General features: G+C 33.7%; 1 pseudogene; it reads right to left on the bottom strand.

Annotated features, from left to right (window-relative positions):
* Positions 1–747: 747 nt before the first annotated feature.
* Positions 748–20,074, bottom strand: part of LOC109827843 — a 31,003-nt pseudogene continuing 11,676 nt past the window's right edge.

Here is a 20,074-nt window from a genome sequence, read left to right as displayed (position 1 = left end):
AAACACTAGACAAACAACATTAGAAATAAATTGTTTGTTAAACATCATCAAAACAAGAAGGCCAACACAAGCTACCGTCTCAACCCATTTTAATATGTATTCAATGGCTACTAGAATGTAAACATTTCCAAAGGAATTTGGAAATGGTCCCATGAAATCGATACCCCACAGATCAAAAAGTTCAACGGATAAGATGGGTTGTAAGGGCATCATATTTCTTCTAGTGACCTTCCCTAAAAGCTCATAGCGGTTACAAGCTTTTCAAAACTCGAATGAATCCTTGAAGAGAGTGGGCCAATACAGCCCAGACTGGAGAACTTTTTCAGCTGTTTTTCTCGGGCCAAAGTGACCCCCACATGCTTGTTCATGACAAAAGGATAGAACACTCCTTGTTTCTTCAGTGGGAACACATCTCCTAAAGATCTGATCAGGACAGTATTTGAACAGATATGGATCATCCCAGTAAAAGTATTTTACTTGGGAGAGAAAACGGGATCTATCCTGTTTGGATTAATGAGAAGGGATCTGGTTCATGACTATGTAGTTCACAATGTCGGCGAACCAGGGAACAGATTGGATTTCTAGGAGTTGTTCATCTGGAAAATGTTCATTGATTGGGATGGTTGATGTTGGTGCATTTGGGAGTCGAGAGAGGTGATCTGCTACGGGCTTCTCTGTTCCCCTTCTGTTAAGAATTTGAATGTCAAACTCTTGAAGAAGGAGAAGCCATCTAATGAGCCGTGCTTTAGCATCTTTTTTGGTCAAAAGATACTTTAGTGCGGCATGATCTGTGAAAACTTTGGTTAAGGAACCGATGAGGTAGGACCTGAATTTTTCTAAGGCAAAGACTACAGCTAAAAACTCTTTCTCTGTGACAGAGTAGTTTTGCTGGGCATCATTCAGAGTCCTACTGGCGTAGTAGATCACATGCGGTTTTCCATCAAACCGTTGTCCTAAAACAGCACCGATTGCAGAATCAGATGCATCACACATCAGTTCAAAGGGTAAGGTCCAGTCCGGTGCATGAATGATAGGAGCTGTGGTTAGCTCCTTTTTCAGATATTCAAAAGCTTTGAGGCAGTCGGGAGAGAAGACAAATGACGTATCCTTGGCTAAGAGATTGGTTAAGGGTCTAGCAATTTTGCTGAAATCCTTGATGAAACGTCGGTAAAAACCAGCATGACCAAGAAATGATCTGACATCTTTGACAGTTTTGGGAGGAGGGAGATTGGAAATGAGATCTACCTTAGCTTTGTCCACTTCGATTCCCCTATTGGAAACTACATGTCCTAAGACAATGCCTTGTTTGACCATGAAATGACATTTCTCCCAATTGAGAGTCAGATTTTTCTCCCTACACCGTTCTAGGACCAGTTTAAGATGATGCAAACATTGGGAAAATGTGTCACCAAAAATGGAAAAGTCATCCATGAAAATTTCGAGAAATCGCTCTACCATGTCGGAAAAAATACTGATCATGCAACGTTGGAATGTGGCCGGTGCATTGCACAGGCCAAAAGGCATGCGTCGGTATGCGAATGTTCCATACGGGCAAGTGAAGGTGGTTTTCTCCTGATCTTCTGGAGCGATAGGGATTTGATTGTAACCTGAATATCCATCCAGGAAACAGTAGAACTCGTGTCCTGCTAAACGCTCTAACATTTGGTCAATGAAAGGAAGAGGGAACAGCTCTAATCGCAGAATCAGATGCATCGCACATCAGTTCGAATGGTAAGGTCCAGTCCGGTGCATGAATGATAGGAGCTGTGGTTAGCTCCTTTTTCAGATATTCGAAAGCTTTGAGGCAGTCGGGGGAGAAGACAAATGATGTATCCTTGGCTAAAAGATTGGTCAAGGGTCTAGCAATTTTGCTGAAATCCTTGATGAAACGTCGGTAAAAACCAGCATGACCAAGAAACGATCTGACATCTTTGACAGTTTTGGGAGGAGGGAGATTGGAAATGAGATCTACCTTAGCTTTGTCCACTTCGATTCCCCTATTGGAAACTACATGTCCTAAGACAATGCCTTGTTTGACCATAAAATGACATTTCTCCCAATTGAGAGTCAGATTTTTCTCCCTACACCGTTCTAGAACCAGTTTAAGATGATGCAAACATTGGGAAAATGTGTTACCAAAAATGGAAAAGTCATCCATGAAAATTTCGAGAAATCGCTCTACCATGTCGGAAAAAATACTGATCATGCAACGTTGGAATGTGGCCGGTGCATTGCACAGGCCAAAAGGCATGCGTCGGTATGCGAATGTTCCATACGGGCAAGTGAAGGTGGGTTTTCTCCTGATCTTCGGAGCGATAGGGATTTGATTGTAACCTGAATATCCATCCAGGAAACAATAGAACTCGTGTCCTGCTAAACGCTCTAATATTTGGTCAATGAAAGGAAGAGGGAAGTGATCTTTCCGAGTGGCTAAGTTGAGCTTTCGGTAGTCAATACAGACTCGCCATCCAGTTTGGATTCGAGTGGGAATCAGCTCATTAGCCTCATTTTGGATCACGGTGATCCCAGATTTCTTTGGAACAACTTGGACTGGACTCACCTATGAACTATCAGAAATGGGATAAATAATCCCATGATCGAGACATTTTAGAATGTCTTTCCTAACAGCTTCTTTCATCACTGGGTTTAACCTACGTTGAGCATCTCTAGTAGGTTTGGCATCATCTATGAAATGGATTCGGTGTTGAACAATGGTTGGACTAATCCCTTTGATATCAGCAATGGTCCATCCAATGGCTTCTCTATTCTCTCTTAAAACATCTAAGAGAGCTTTCTTTTGACCGGTAGTCAACTCAGAAGAAATGATAACTGGCAAGGACTCGTTCTCCCCTAAGTAGGCATACTCTAAATTTTCGGGTAGAGGTTTGAGCTCTAACTTAGGGGGTTCCTCCACAGATGGGCGAAGCTGGACTCGGGGTTCTATCTCTAAAGGTTCTCGTTGCCAGCCAACAGCAAAAACATGATTGACCAGCGGTTCTATCTCAAGTTCGTCATCAGAAAGCTCCTCAATCATTAAATCAGATGCATTTGAATCAGACTCACACTCTCCCTCTTGTTGTTCACTGGATATTCCTTGAATGAAATTCACTTCCATGGGTTCATCAGATGGATCACTAGGCTGTCTCCCTAAGTTGAAGATATTGAGGTCAACAGTCATATTCCCAAAAGATAGTTTCATCTGACCGGTTCTACAGTTTATCAAAGCATTTGAGGTGGCTAAGAACGGTCTTCCTAGAATGACGGGGATTTGACTTTTGAGATTGGAAACGGGCTGCGTTTCAAAGACAATAAAATCAACAGGGAAAATGAACTCTCCAACTTTGATCAGAACATCCTCTACCTCTCCTTTGGGAATTTTTACAGATCTATCAGCTAACTGTAGAGTGCATCTTGTCGGTTTAAGTTCTCCTACACCTAGCTGTTGATAGACTGAATAAGGAAGGAGGTTGACACTGGCTCCCAAGTCTAGAAGTGCCTTATCAATGTGAGTGTTACCTATGACGCAAGGAATTATGGGACAACCAGGGTCCTTTAGTTGCCCAAGTTGGGTTTCTAATCGGGCTACGCTTTGAGTGTTCGAGTTGAGCACTTGGCCGGTAGTTTGCATGAATGAATTTAGAGTGGTGGATGACTGGGTCAACATGTTGGTAGTTTGTGTAGAAGCTTTGATCATAGCTTCTAAACCCTTTTCTAAGACACTCAAACGTTTGTCATGATCTGAATTTGATTGATTTGTGGGCTGGTGAGGATGAGGATGTTGGTTTGGAAAAGGTGGGTTAGAAAAATTATTCGGTGCATTGAACGGGACAACGTTTCCCCTCGGGAATTGCGGGTTTGACGTGGGAATGAAGTTTTGATTTCCGGGAGAGTTTCCTTGGTTCCAAGCAAAGTTAGGATGATTTCTCCAACCTGGATTGTAGGTTGGAGAAAATGGATCATTTCTAGGACGTTGGAATGCAACGTTCATCTGTTCTAATGCATGGTTGTTTCCTAGGAGAGGGCATTCCTCTGAAACGTGGGTAGGAGACTGACAGTTATGACATCCCGGGGCAGAAATATGATTGATTTGAGCCGGAGCTCGTTCCTTAACTTCTAAGGCTTCTAACCTCCGCATAATCATCGCCATCTTCGCTTCAGAAACAATGTTTGTCTCCAGAGAAAGACCACTAGACTTAGACTGGGGAACTGATGAAACCCTGTCATCACAGTGTTCTCACTGCATTGTTTTTTCGGATAAACTCTCTAGAAATTCCCAAGCTTCATCTGTGTTTTTCCTCATAAAATCTCCCTGACACATCGATTCTAAAGATGTTTTTGAAGAATAGTCCAATCCTTCATATATGACTTGGCACAATCACCATTTTTCCAGACCGGGATGAGGACATTGGATTAAAAGATCTTTGAATCGGTCAAAATATTTCCAGAATGGCTCCCCTGGGATAATTTTGAAGTTCTGAATACTGTTCCTAAGCTTTACCGTTTTATGAATAGGGAAAATTTTCTTGAGAAAAATGGTGACAAATTCCTCCCAAGTTGAGATGGAATTTGTCGGTAAGCTGTACAGCCATTTTTTAGCTTTATCCTTAAGGGTAAATGGAATAAATCTAAGCTTAATCGCATCTTCGGTTAATTCTCTCATTTTAATCATAATACATACTTCCTTAAATTCCGAGATAAATATATATGCATCTTCTGTTTCATTACCTAGGAATTTGGGAAGTATGTTTATGTAATGCGGTCTAAGCTCGAAATTTGCTCCATTTACTTCGGGGAGTCTTATGCAAGATGGAATTGCATTTCTGGCGGGGTAACACATATCCTGAAGAACTGGTTGATTTGCCATTTCTTGGATTGGTTCAATATGGATTAAACGATGAGAATTATCCTGAACCCAAATTTGCATACACCAAAATAAATTTTTTTAAGGAAAGAAAGAAAATTAGTTTTTTTTAATGAGAAGATAAAGAAAAAGAAAAATCCTAACTAAAACAAATCAAAGCAATCACTTTTCAATCAACTCTAATTCTAGGGTTTAGCCTAACTCAACTAGACCAGCTCCTAACCAAAAATTCCTACAGTGAAAAGATCAAAGTTTTACCCAGGTAGTTAGCCAGGTAAGGATAGTACTAGAGGGTGATCAAAGATCAATTAAGTACCTCTTTCCTTGCGGAGCGCTTTACGCAACCCCTAAACCTTGCCTTAGACACCAACTAATCTGAGAAAACTTAAACCGGTTCACTTAAGGATTTCTTGTTCCTTATTGAGCTCGAATCCTTAGGGGCCAACGTCTAATGAGTTTTAGAAGGCTTGGGTTTGTGAAGTGAGGGTGATTTGTGGGCTAAGAAAAGGGTAATGAAATCCCCTTACCTTATCTTGATTGGGGTTTTGCCCTTAAGAATATTTTAAGTGTGTGCCAAATCAAGTGCTACAATCACTTTGGTGAATTCCTACACTATATGAAATGCAACCCTAGAAATTAAAAGCGACTAAAAAGGATGATAAAAAGAAAATCTTTTTTTTAATTAATTATGGTAAAAAACAATCAACTGTGAGAAGAGGGAACATTGTTTGAGTTTATTATCTTGTTAGTTAATGTCCAAGTGAAAGATGAATTTTATTATGGTCAACAAAAATAATTTTTTTTTTAAATCCTAATTGTCTCTAATTGTGAAGCTATCTAAAGAGGGTGGAATTGAAAACTAGAAAGAAGACTTACCCGAAAGCAATTCTTTCAAATTCTTGATCTTCAATCCAAGATTTTTAAGCTCCAAGCGGTTCCTTCACAAGAAAACACACAAGTTAAAGAACCAAAATAATAAAATCCTATTTTAGCACCTTCCCCGGCAACGGCGCTAAAAACTTGATGCGGCATAATTATGTACCAAAATTACAAGTGCACAATTGATCAAGTTATAGTATAAAAGTTATCAATCCCACAAGGAAGGTGATTTTAAGAGATTATTAGAATTGGTTCTTATGTTTTGTGCGTGACAATTAGAAATAAAGAATAAGTGTGAATGTGATGAGTGATTGTTGTGAATATATGCAAAAGATAATAAATTGAATTTTAGAGGAGAGAATGAAGAATTAAAGAATAAATGAAATCACAAGGGAAGAAAGATGAATGAATAAAATCAAGAAATAAAACCAAGAATGAAAAGAAAATTTAAGAAAGTCAAGATGGAGGATTTAAAAGAGGTAAGAAATCTAGAATATAATCCACTAGCTAATTTCAATTACAAAATACAAACTATTCTATTTTTATCATAATTCAACTTAGATTTTTTAAGCATAGACTATCAAACCATTTAAGGAAAGTATAACCTATCAAATTATCATCTAAGTCAAAATTACTATTCATGATAAGAACAACAATAAGATAATAATCCTAGAATTCATAAGCATAACCTATCAAACCATTTAAGATAAGCATAGATTATCAAATTCTTCTTCTACCGATTAGTTTTCTAGTTGATTATCCTAAACATGAACATTTTAAGTGAAAGAGAATAATTTACATACTATAAAGGAAATTAGACTAGTATCATACAATTCTAAGATTCCTACAAGAATTAATTTCAAATCTTAAGAAATAAAAATAAGAAGAAAAAGAACTAATTACAAAATTAAAAAGAAAATAAAAATCTAAACTATGAACAAGAAATAAATCTAACTACAAAGAATTAAAATCTAAACTACAAAATATATTACAAAAATTAAATGCAAGAAAATAAATCCACTCTACAAATTAAAGTGCAAAAAGAAATAAAAAGACAAGAAAATAAATCTACACTACAAGCATGAATTTAAATCTAACTAATAAGCAATAATAAAGAAATTACTAAAAAGAAATAAAAGAGAAAAGAAATGCAAACCTTCAAATTACTCTTCATCTCCATCCTCATTATTCAACAAAGAGGAGAAAGAACAAATTTAAAGTGGAGAAAAATTATTTTTATTAATTACAACTAAAGTTATAATTTTTGGAAGGCCTTCTCAATTAAGAGTAGCTCTCCTCTCCAAATGGAGTTACAAATTTTTTCATAATCTTCACCATTGAATTTGCTTTTTGTTCTTCTCTAGCCCAACATAGGAGGCCCATTTACGTATGATTTTCAAATACAAATGAAAATTAAGTTGCAGCAGTCAGCAGGTCCGGTCTCATATGATTCATTTGATTTTCAAAAGAAAATCAAAATCCAAGTCTCCGTCCAAATCTGCAGCGGCCCATTCACATGATTTTCTACTCCACCTCAAGTCCGGCCCATGCATGATTTTCAACTCCAATCTCCAGCAGCCATCAAGTCCGGCCCATTTCAAATCATTGCATCCAAGTCCGGTCCTCATGATTCATTTGATTTTGAAAATCAAAAGCCAAGTCCAATGTCAGCAACCGGTCTCCATAAATATTCATGTCTGCAGCCAAGTCCATGCATAGCTTCCTTGGTGTATTTTTTTGATGGGCTTTGCTCTTTGGGCTTCAATCATTTTCCTCTTTTAAGCATTTGCTTCATGGGCTTCTAAAATGCTACAAAATAGAGAAGAGAGATTTTGAGGGGTTTTTATATTTAATAATATTTATTTATATTTTCATTCATTTATGTGCAAACTAAGCTAACAACAATTATTAATGGTATATTTATTCATGTAAAATAGATAATGAGGGTATAAAATTGTAATAAAATGTGATTATCAGGCAATTATTATGTGTAGTCCATGTGTTGGGCATTCATTATATTCAGTCCATGTGTTGGATATTCATCATTCAGTCCATGTGTTGGACAATTTATATATGCAGTCTATGTGTTGGGCATCCACTACACCTAGTCTTAGTCCATGTGTTGGACACCTGTTTAAACCTTGAGTATGACACTTACACTTACATAGGCTAGACATGAGACTTATGTTGGGTTTGACATGACATGGTATTTAAGTTCTGAGATGGGTTAGTCTTTTTTATATTATTGTTCCTGTATTAGATCTTGGGTTTGGTATTTAGGGATTTATAATTTGAGATACAAGGTATATACATGAGTGTTTCCTTGTTTGGATTATTTTGCTCGACGTACCTATGTTTGTGTTGTAATTTCCTAAATACTAAAATCCTCTTATTGTTAGGATCAATGATTTCATGTATATATATATTAACTGTATTTTCTATATGCCATGAGCCCTCTCCCTTGGGATTGGTTGTGATGTTGCTCGCTAGTGATTTGACGCTCGTTATCCCCTTCCATTTCAGGTAATGAACTAGGTGCACGGAGAGTCGTAGGTTAATGGCAATACTTATTAGCGTCCATCTTTTATTTGTAGTTTTATTTTATTTATGGAGCTCCACTGTAGATATTTTGTTTAGATATTTGAGAGTTATGTTCTAGAAGTTGTAGAGGTTGTGTGCCTTATTTCCTTTTATCAGATATTTTGTATTTGAGACTTGTTGAGATCTCCAGACTAGTTATTTCAGAGATTCACTTTATATTTTTGTATGTTGGATGATAAAATATCATTTTTATCTCTATTATTTCATCATATATCTCTTGTATTATCTTTTACTTGCTTTTGTACCTACACATGTTATTAACTCTACTAGAGAGATGGTAATTATGATGGTAAAATATGTTATTGTACGGTGTGGTGCATGGCAGGTTTGACATTCCTGGTTTCACCTCGGACTGCAGCCTTGTGTGAACCCAGGGGCGTCACATATAGTTAGCAACAACAAATAACCAACAACCCAACAAACTTGAGGAAAATAAACATCAGCATAATAAAAAAACATATATTAGACGACAACATAGCCTCTAATGTAGTCATCAGTACAAATCAGATATAAACAAACATAAAGATACGAGTACAATAATATTCAAGATGATTATTCTAATATGAAATATCCCAGATCTAAATATAAAAATATCTCGAATGCGAATCCACACTTATCAAAGTGAATGAACTCCACATGCAAAAATAAGAAAATATAACATGATAATGTTTTAGATTAAAATAAGGAACGATAGTAGATATCAAGTAAATTATTCAACTTAAACAAATAAAAAAATTAGAAATATAACTCCTTATTCTCAAATCATAAACATTGCCCTTTTCCCACTTTAGATAACATGAAGAGAGAATTAATTGGAAAAAATGCCCCCATCTCAAATTTCTCATTGTCGAAAACTAATCGAACTCATTAAGATTACATGCAAGGGGATTCCCATCACCAACAATCAAAAGTAGAAAAAACCCAAACGTCAAAATCCTAATTTGATGCTCAAAACAAAAAATCCTCAACCCATAAAAATCTTAAGACACCAATACAAATGAACCGGTTTTCCACTCAAACACAAAAACCCATGTAGATTTCATGAAATGAAACAACAAAATTATTAAATCCTAGGAGAAAGAATCTAACTTAGCGGTTGAAGAAAATGATAAGAACATAGAGACGGAGAATGCAATGGCGGAGATAGCGGCAAAATAGTTAATGGTTGAGGAGAAAATAAAACATTTATTCATGGTTTCATGAGAGGGGAAAAAACAGATATACAGAGCCAAAAAGTTTGAATGCGAGCCTTTAACATTTTTCTCTCATAACAACGAAATCCACTTACCAGATGCGGATATTCTAGAGGAGTTATATGTCTATATACAATACAATTGGCCTAGGCAAGTGAATTATAGTAGCATTTTTCATGTACATCGTTTGAGGTAAGATTTGATAAGGACCTTGCATCAAAGAAAAATAAATTTTTTATATTTAGAGCACATGGCGAAATATATCATAATCTCCATGCTCTAATTTCGCAAGAAAATAATTCTTCATACTTTCAGTTTTACTTCTATGATATAAAGAATGAGCTATAAAATTGAATAAAAATATTAGATAATATAAATATGAGTATAACAACAAACTAAAAGTTAACGTGAATATGAGTCAAACCATAACTAAAAGTTTAATGGACATATGACAAGTAAATTCATATAAAAATTCCTTTATGAATTGAATGATCACACATTTTTTGAAGACTTCAAGATACTAATAAATAGATATGTTGTATGTTGTACTAGATTAATGTGCTTATATCTCACAAATAGTAGATCATGTCTGTAGGATCTGATCTAATCACACTTAAACACTAAGGGGGGTGAATAGTGTTTCTTTAAAAATTTATGCAACAAAGATTATAATTTGCAAATAAGATAGCATAATCACAAAAAATCACAATCACTAACACAGAATTTTACATTGCTTCCACCTCCCAGGTGTACATCCAGTCCCTAAGTAAATCTTATTTGAGAGTTTCACTATGATTTTGAAAAACTTACAAAACCAAACAGCATACCTGACCAATTTGCAAGTCCCTACAAATTGCACATAATCTTTTCACCAAGAGATTACACCTCTCACACCTATGAGAACACTTGTTTTGTTGCAACTTGATTCCTATAAGCCTTGAGTGTATTGTGATGTGTAGCAGTGGCTTATGAACATTTTAAATCTCTGAAAATTGCCTAATTTGATTGTATATTGAATGAAGATCAAAGACTAACTCAGAAAATGCTTTTTCTCAGTACTTAGTGAAAATCTGGAAATTTTTAATACTTGAAAAATGCACAAAACTTGAATCTTATATATAGGAATGAGTGAGTGAGTCAATTTTCTGAACTTGTAACCTATTTATAGCCCTTGAAAAGATAATTTTTCAAACCCTAAAAACATGCACATAACGGCTATAAACAGTCACTTTTTCAAAAACTAAAATGTTAGAAAATTGTTTTAGTAGTCGACAAATAGTCATTGTAGTCGACTACTTTGAGTTCAAACCATTTCAGTAAACTCAGGATTTTTCTTAGTAGTCGACTACTATAGTCATTAGTCGACTACTCTGTAAAACAGAAAATCTGGAACTCAAAATTCGAAGCTGAGTAATCGACTATACTGTGTAGTAGTCGACTACACTGTAAATAACAAAAGGTTAGAATTCTGAATTGACTTTTAGTAGTCGACTATATAGTTTAGTAGTCGACTACACTATAACTTTACAGAAACTAAGATTTTGCCTAAGTGCTTAGTAGTCGACTATAAAAAGTCATTAGTCGACTAGACTGTAATTTGACAGAAACTTATATTTTTGATTTGAACTTCAGTAGTCGACTATAAGTAGTTATTGGTCGACTACTAAGGGGTGAAAACTGATATGAATGAAATATTTTTAGACTTATTGATAAGTTATAAACTCTAATGGTTAACATAGGGGATTTCTATTGTTAACCAACACACTAAACATGTGTTAGTGTGTTCTAATCGCTATGTGTGTGTGTATATGTGAGTGATCAAGGCTTGTACAAAAAATTTAAGTAAAGAAAATATAAATTTTACATTGATGTATAAGCTCTTCATCTTCTTTACTTCATGATGCCTTGAACTCATCTTGCACTTGTTCATATTTTATGTTGAAAACTGCATTGATATTTTAGTGCATAATAATATTCATAGTGATACACATAATGAATAAATTGTTATCATCAAAATTATATCTTAGAGACATGATATCCAACATTCTCCCCCTTTTTTTATGATGACAAACAATTTATGCATATGTAAGTATATTCTAAAAGAATTAAATATTTTAGGAACAAATATACTTACTCTGCATAAAAGCATATTAGAAGCTATAATTCATATATATAGCATAACTAACATTTATACCATTCTCCCCCTTTGTCATTAACAAAAAGAAATAAACATCTTATTCTAAACATGCCATAATTTCTTTGTCATGAGCCAATACTTCAAAAGATTTTCCAGATTGTGAACATAGTCCATTACTTCACCCATCAATATGGGTAGGCAAAGATTGGCATAAATATCAAAAGCTCAACAATTTCCATCTTCACAATATGTTTTTAAGATAAGTAGCTCATGAATAAAATATAGGATATAAACATAGCAATCATGATAAAAGAAACAAAAACTCATACATAATTTTAAACACATAAACGGAAACATAGAAGCAAAATACATAAGTCTAAGCAAATATCAACACATAGTTTTTGACATAATTTAAACACACAAATAAACTAAGTACTTAACTGTTTTTTGACATAACAGACTAAAATTATTCTAAATGATGCATGCACAGCCTTCTAACTTGATGGTCCTCTGGTGGAGGTTGATTTCCTTGGAAGTAGGCACTAAGCTTCATGTCCAAGGTATCAATCTTCATATTCATTGTGTCAAACTTCATCTCCAGGATATCAAATTTGTTGGTTAATGCTATATTCATTGTGTCAAACTTCATCTCCAGGATATCAAATTTGTTGGTTAATGCTTCTTGACTCTTCAGCATAAGCACATTTTGATCATACAAACTCCAGGATATCAAATTTGTTGGTTAATGCTTCTTGACTCTTCAGCATAAGCACATTTTGATCATACAAAACCTTTTGTCCTGATTCTAAATCAAGTATTCTAGCGGATAATATATTGTATTGTGCGTTAGAGAAGCAAGAAGGTTCATGCATTGATGGTGGAATGTGACTAGTAGAGGGTCCAGCTTTATCAGTGGCTTGTGGTATCTCTTGGGGGTGTTGTTCTGGTTGAGGTTGTGGTTCATCTCAGTGAATTTCAAAATTGGTTAGTTTCATCCGAGTTAAGGCATTAGATTCAAAAAGATCTATTGAACGAATCTTAGAAGTTTCAGTTTCTAGATCAACATCATATGACTCAAATATTCTTGTAAGAAAAGCTCCAAATGGAAGAGATCGCTTAGGAACAACTAAAAGATTTTCATAGAACACCTCAGCCCAATTTACTTTTATGTTAGCCATAATTGCATAGAGGGTTTTGGCTAGGTCAAGAGATATAAAATGAAAGCTTCCAACTTTTGGAAAAAGGTTGTAGGTAAGTATTCGAGCTATAAACCTAAGGATAAGCCTAAGTTTATTTGAGTTATTGAGAGGTTTGCCATAACTGAGAAGGAAAATGTGATTAACAAGCATATTTTCATCATTCATTCTAATAGACGAAAGACTAACACCTTGAAAGGGAATATTAAAAATTTTATCTAATTTCTTGGAAGTCATATTAATTTCAATTCCCTTCACAAGAGTATTAAGAACATCCGAGTGACGATCGGTTTCATATCTAGAGATATTGACATAAAATAGTTAAACCAACAATGGATAGTATGGTTTCCTATTTTCAGAGGAAAAGAGATCTAACAATCCAACATTTTTAAAGTAATCACTGAAAGTATGAGTGATGAAATCATCAAATTTAACAAATCTACCGGGTATAATTTTGAAAGATTGAAAATCCTTAAATTGGGCAAGCAAAGAGGAGTCTTTAAGATAAATTGAATAATCTTCAACTATATTTGATGGTCCAGACCTAGGCCTCTTTGATTTTGACATGATTCAATTTCAAAATTAGAAATGGAATAGAGAAAGAGAGCTTACCAAACTATTGAAACCCTAGAAGTAGTCGACTAATTGAAGCTGTAGTCGACCACTGAGACTGGAAAACTAAAAGTAGACAAGAAATTTGATGAAAATTTTAAGAGAAAATGAGAAAGAAAAGATGCCCTAATCTTAAGACCGGATGAACTAAAGAGTGTATGGGTTCTTTTGGTTTTGGGGAGTGTAAAAACGTGGAAAGATGGAGAAGTTAGGGTTGTTTGCTTTAGTTATTAATGAGTGGCTAAGATTTGATCAAAAATTCAAATGAAAGGTTGAGATTTAATCTTAATAAAATTTGATATAGGGTATTGATTCATCTGGTAAAAGATGAAGGGTTGAGATAAAAAATAACTTAAGTTTAATGGGTGTTGGATTATGGGTTTGGTAAATAAAAGATCCAATATGACAAAACTAAGGTAAAAATAAATCTGCAGGTTTTGTAGTTGACTACTAGTGAGATTAGTCGACTATACTGTAGTCGACAAAATTTTTTTTTCTAGTTTTTGGTTCTAATTAGTCGACTACTTTTCTTATTGCTTGACTACTGAGAAAATTAACAGTATTTTATATATGTGATGTATGTGCATGTAGTCAACTACTAAGTTGATTAGTCGACTATTAAGGCTGAAATGCATATGTATTGATTTAAAAACTTAGTTTAAGTCTTCCAAAGAATATATAACTAATTCTCTTCTTAATTTAACATTTAAAGATTTTGTTAATATATCAGCAATTTGTTTATCGGTTGAAATAAAATCTAAAGAAATAACATCTTTTAGTACATTATCACGTAAAAAATAATGTCTTATGTCAATATGTTTTGTACGTGAATGTTGAATAAGATTTTTAGATAAATTAATGCCATTAGTATTATCACATATTATTGACGATGTGGGACAAACTGTACCATAATCAGATAATATTTGTTTCATCCATAAAACTTGAGTACATGCAAGACTAGCAGCAATATATTCTGCTTCAGTAGTTGATAATGATACTGAATTTTGCTTTTTACTAAACCAAGATACAATTAAATGTCTAAGAAAATAACATGTACCACTTGTACTTTTTCTATCGGATTTACATCTGGCGAAATCAACATCACTATATGATAATAAGTCAAATGTGTCATTCTTAAGATAAAATAAACCATAATTTATAGTATTTTTAAGATATCTAAAAATTCTTTTTACTGCTTTAAGATAAGATTCTTTAGGATTAGATTAAAATCTAGCACATAAACATACACTAAACATAATATCAGGTCTACTTGCTATAATGTAAGAAAGTGATCCAATCATACCTCGATATAGCTTTTGATCAACATTCTTACCATTTGTATCTTTGTCAAGTGATGTAGTTGTACTCATTGGTGTTAGTTTGCTTGTTGTATTTTTCATTCCAAAGCATTTGAGTAATTTTTTAGCATACTTGCATTGGTTGATAAAAATTCCTTCCTTTAATTGTTTGATTTGTAGTCCAAGGAAGAAATTGAGTTCACTCATGTGACTCATTTCAAATTCATCCTGCATAGTCTTAGCAAACTCTTGACAAAGATCATCGTTAGTAGAACCAAATATTATATCATCTATATATATTTGAATTAATAGTATATCTTTATTTATTTTCTTTATAAAAAGTGTAGAATCAACTTTTCCAATTTCAAAACCGGAAGTTAAAAGAAATTTTTTTAATCTATCATACCAAGCACGGGGTGCTTGTTTTAGACCATATAATGCTTTCTTAAGTTTCAAAACATGGTTTGAAAAACTTTCATTTTCAAAACAGGGAAGTTATTCTACAAAAACTTCTTCTTTAATATAACCACTTAAAAATGCACTTTTAACATTCATTTGATATAATTTAAAATTCATAAAACATGCAAATGCAAGTAAAATTCTTATAGATTCTAAACGAGCAACTGGTACATAGGTTTCATCATAATCAATACATTCTTCTTGATTTTAAATTATATTCATTTGAAATGAATTTTACTTTAAATTATATTCATTTGAAATGAATTTTAAATTATATTCTTGATTATATCCTTTCAATTCATTTTAAATTATATTCATTTGATATAATTTAAAATTCATAAAACATGCAAATGCAAGTAAAATTCTTCTTGATTTCATCATAATGATGCTACTCTAGATGGACCAAAAAGATCAATATGAATCAATTTTACATCTTTAGATTTGAAAGATGATTTATGCATTTTTCCTTATTGACATACATCACAAAAGTTATCTTATAAGAAAGCTTAGGTAAACCTTTAACAGAATTATTCTTATAAATTTTAGAAATATGTTTAAAGTTAACATGACCAAAACGGTTATGCCATAAAATAAAATCATTAGAAGATGCAAGAAGATAATGTTCATTAGAAATTTTCTTCATAGATAAAACATATATATTATTTTTTCTATGTCCTTTAAATAAAATAGTAATCCTATCAATATCATAAATTAAGCAAGATTCTTTTTCAAAAATAATTTTAAAACAATTATCACAAAGTTGACTTATACTAAGCAAATTATATTTAAGACCATCAACTAATAAAACATTATCAATAATAGGTTTATTTGGATTACCGACAATTCCAATACCGATGACCTTCTCTTTGTTGTTATCTCCAAAAGTAACGGTACAATCATCCTTATTTAGACAAGATGACAACAATTGTATATTACCGGTAGCAACCGCTATCCAAAATCCACCTATTTTTCTTAGGTACCTGAAATGATAAATATTTACAATTTTGGTACCTATGCTATGTTGGGTCCATAAAATTAGCCTTTAGGAAATTATCACGCTCCGCTCCCCAAAATACCTAGGAATCGGAACGTGAACAAGCCCGCGACGTATTAGATTAATAAGAATAAATAAAAATGAACATTTCTCCTCAACCTAATACGCTAAGCGTCTAGAAATAAATACAATGCGAAGTCACAGGTCCCCGATCACAGTTAGTGAAAATATAATGAACAACACAGAATATAATAATACATATCATAAATGAATATCATCCAAGACATAATATTCAAGTCAACATGCCCTTATACATATCTGAACAAATGAATATTGAAGAAATATGAAATACATTGTTCAACAGAAATAGAAGGGAAAAGACTACAAAAACAACTAGGATCATCAAATAAGATGAGATACTGAACTTCGGCCTATTCTTCAACTCTATCTGCAAGGCACTCCTGCTGAGAATTTCCTGGCTCTAGCATATCTCCAAGCTGAACATGTTCTTCCTCTAAGTCTAACATATACCAGAGAAAAAAGGTGTACGTCAGCATGCATGGTACACGGTAAGATCCCACAAAACAAATAGAACGAACGAAACCCAAACAGAAAATGATACAACAACAGAAATAACAAAGAAACGTGCAACTAGAAATCCAACAAAATCAACTAAGTAACAAGTCGATCATGCAGCTAGCGATCAGAATAATCATCCAAGTATCAATGTCATACAACTAGATGGAATTAATACTTAAAAATCTACAACAAGAGACGTAGCACATCGAGCGAAATAATCCACACAAGGAAACCCTCATGTATATACCATATGTCTCAAATTGTAGATAATTAAATATTAACCCCGATCTATGTATGAAAAGAAATACAACTAGCCTACATCTCACAAGAATCATAATCATCTTAAGTAACAAGGTCATGTAACTAGCCATTCTATAACAGGTCACTGGTCCACATCTCACACAGAGTCAACGCTCATATCACCAGATAATTCATAATAAATATAATTATTCAAACTACAAAACAGGGAGAGCGGGAATCTTGCCTCGGGTTGTGTCGTATGTCTCGGGGCTCCGACGGGTGGCTAGAAGGGGGTGGTTCTACAACTGGATGTGCGTTGATGTATGGTCGAACAAGTGGTATGCGACGACGGCGCTGGTTGGCGGCGAGCATAGAAGACAAGCTGGGCGGTTGAGAAGGGCTGCGAGTGTGACTTAGTAGCAGCGGCGGATGGCGCGATGGTGCTGGGTGGCTTGGGGTGCTGGCTGGGCTGGGTGATGTGGAGGGGACTATCGGGGCTCAGGAGGCGGGGTGAGGGGCTCGGGGGTGGAGCGTGAATCTGGGAAGTTGGGTGTGAGAAGGTGCAGAGGGGTCGAGTTGGGTTCTGATGGCGCAGGGTGGGTCTGCTAGTCGAGCTCATCGAGATCGAGGCGTAGGCAGTGGGGAAGGGATCTGCGAGCGAGGGTCTGGACAGCAGACAGCTACGCGACGGTGAACTCAGGTTGAGGTGGTGGAAGCGCTGGCGGACATGGGGAGGGGCTTGGCGGCTGCTCAGGGCCGGTGCGGTTGAGGGAGGGGCAGCTTGGCGGTGTGCTCGGGGTGGGAGGCGGCGGGGCACGGTGGTGGACTTTCAACGAACGGGGAAGGAGTCGGTAGGGACGGGGCGCTGGCGTGAAGGACGGCGTGCAGCTACGAGGTTAAGTCGGCAGGGAGAGGATGGTCGGATGGGCGTGGGGGAGGGAGCAGGTCGGAGGCTCGTGGCCAAGGCGACGGCCAAGAGGAGAGAGAGGAGAAGAGAAGAGTATGGTGGCGGCGTGTTTGTGAACAGGAGAAAGAAGAAACAATATATATATTATTATATATATATATATATATATATATATATAATATATATATATATATATATATATATATATATATAGGGTGTAGGGTTAGGGTTTAAAACGAAAATAATTAAATAAATAATTATGGGTATTTAAAAATTAAACTATTACAGAATAATTATCTATAAATAAAAATTTACATGTTATGCTAATACAACAGTTGTACGAAATAGTCGAAATATACACATATTGTACAATTAAACGAGGATAATTAATAATAAAAATATATTTACTTACATTTAAAATTAAATAATTATAGGATAATTATATACATAGTAAAACGTATAGTTGTACTAATACATTCGATAATATGCAACAGAAAAAACAATACAACAAATTATACAAATAATACATAATTAATAATACACCATATTATGCGAAATAATATGTAATAATAATAATAATACAACATATTATTTAAAAATAATATGTAACAGTATCAATAATACAACAAATTAATTCCAGAAATTTTCACCACACAAAATTAATTTATAAATTTAATATCTTTTAAATAAATATAAAACTTGGATTTTAAATCATAGAAAAATCTATAAAATTGAGAAAAATACAAATACTCTTTTAAAAATAATAATTAAATATTTTAAAATATCATAAATTTATTTTAACTAGTATCAAAAATTCATGGTCCTTACATTCTACCCTCCTTAAAACAAATTCCACCATCGGAATGAAAATAAGATATGCACGATATCATATAGAAATTTGTAAAGCAAAAATAGTACATATAATAGCTGATAATAGAAAGTAAAAAAACATATCAATAATGGACGTAGATAAAAGATATAAAAATATATGTAACAATCGTGTAATTATGTATTCATAACATTTACACAACGAACACAATATCAAAATATACCAATAACCATTATATCATTATACCTGTTAGAATAATCAAATATGATACAAAAACTATAAACCCAATATATATAAAGAATAAACATAATACAACATATGAACTGTCATGTAATAATTTCCAAAATAATAATCAAATATGGACATAGCAGTTAACTAAAACAGTAATACAGAGACTTTTGTATATGGAAAATTGATAAATACAGTAATTGAAATAATTAATAAATAGATAATAAAATACAATATTAAAGTAAAATATACACAACCTAACAAAAGAAAAACGACTAATAAATACAACAAAATATCTACAATATGTAAAATCTATAACTAAGTTGTATAAACTTATAACACTCATTTCTCATCCTAAATAAACTATGAAACTACTGATGAAATATAAAAGAAATAAACATGTTAACTAATAAACAAATATAACCCAAATAACACAAATAAACCAATAAATTAATAAAATTAAAGATAATATAAAAACACATACAAGAAAAACATATAACTTGGTAAATAACCAAACAATAATGATAACAAAACACATACATGAAAGGTAAAATGTCACCAAAATTATGTGGCAACATACACATCAAACATGTATAAGTAATATGTACACTACGTAGGTTTAATAAAACAAATGCAACACAAAATAAAAACAACCACACCATAACGTGACTACTAACAGAAATTGAAGCAAAAACATAATAAATACTAAATCACAATAAGTATAGCAATACACAAATTAAAACGTGAAAAAAAAAGAGTAAGAATACACTGCATAAAGTATATGACACACCAACTACAAAAATATTACGACTAAATACGTAACCAAAATACAATATGTAAAAATATAAAAATCAAAGATAAACAAACACACACATTATAACAACCCTTAATAACCCTATACACAAAATATAAAGCCATAACACCACACACTCACACCGAAAAATAACAACTCCTATTTAAAGAAAAATATAAAAATAAAACGATATTGATATATTATGATCTACAAAAATTACAAAAATAAGAGAAACGAAACAGAAGAGTAACACGATGTAAAATAACAC

The sequence above is a fragment of the Asparagus officinalis genome, unplaced genomic scaffold (genome assembly GCF_001876935.1).
Source record: "Asparagus officinalis unplaced genomic scaffold, Aspof.V1 AsparagusV1_Un474, whole genome shotgun sequence".
Taxonomy (NCBI): Eukaryota; Viridiplantae; Streptophyta; class Magnoliopsida; order Asparagales; family Asparagaceae; genus Asparagus; species Asparagus officinalis.
Note: the sequence above shows the minus strand (reverse complement) of the source record. Positions and strands in the feature narration are given on the sequence as shown.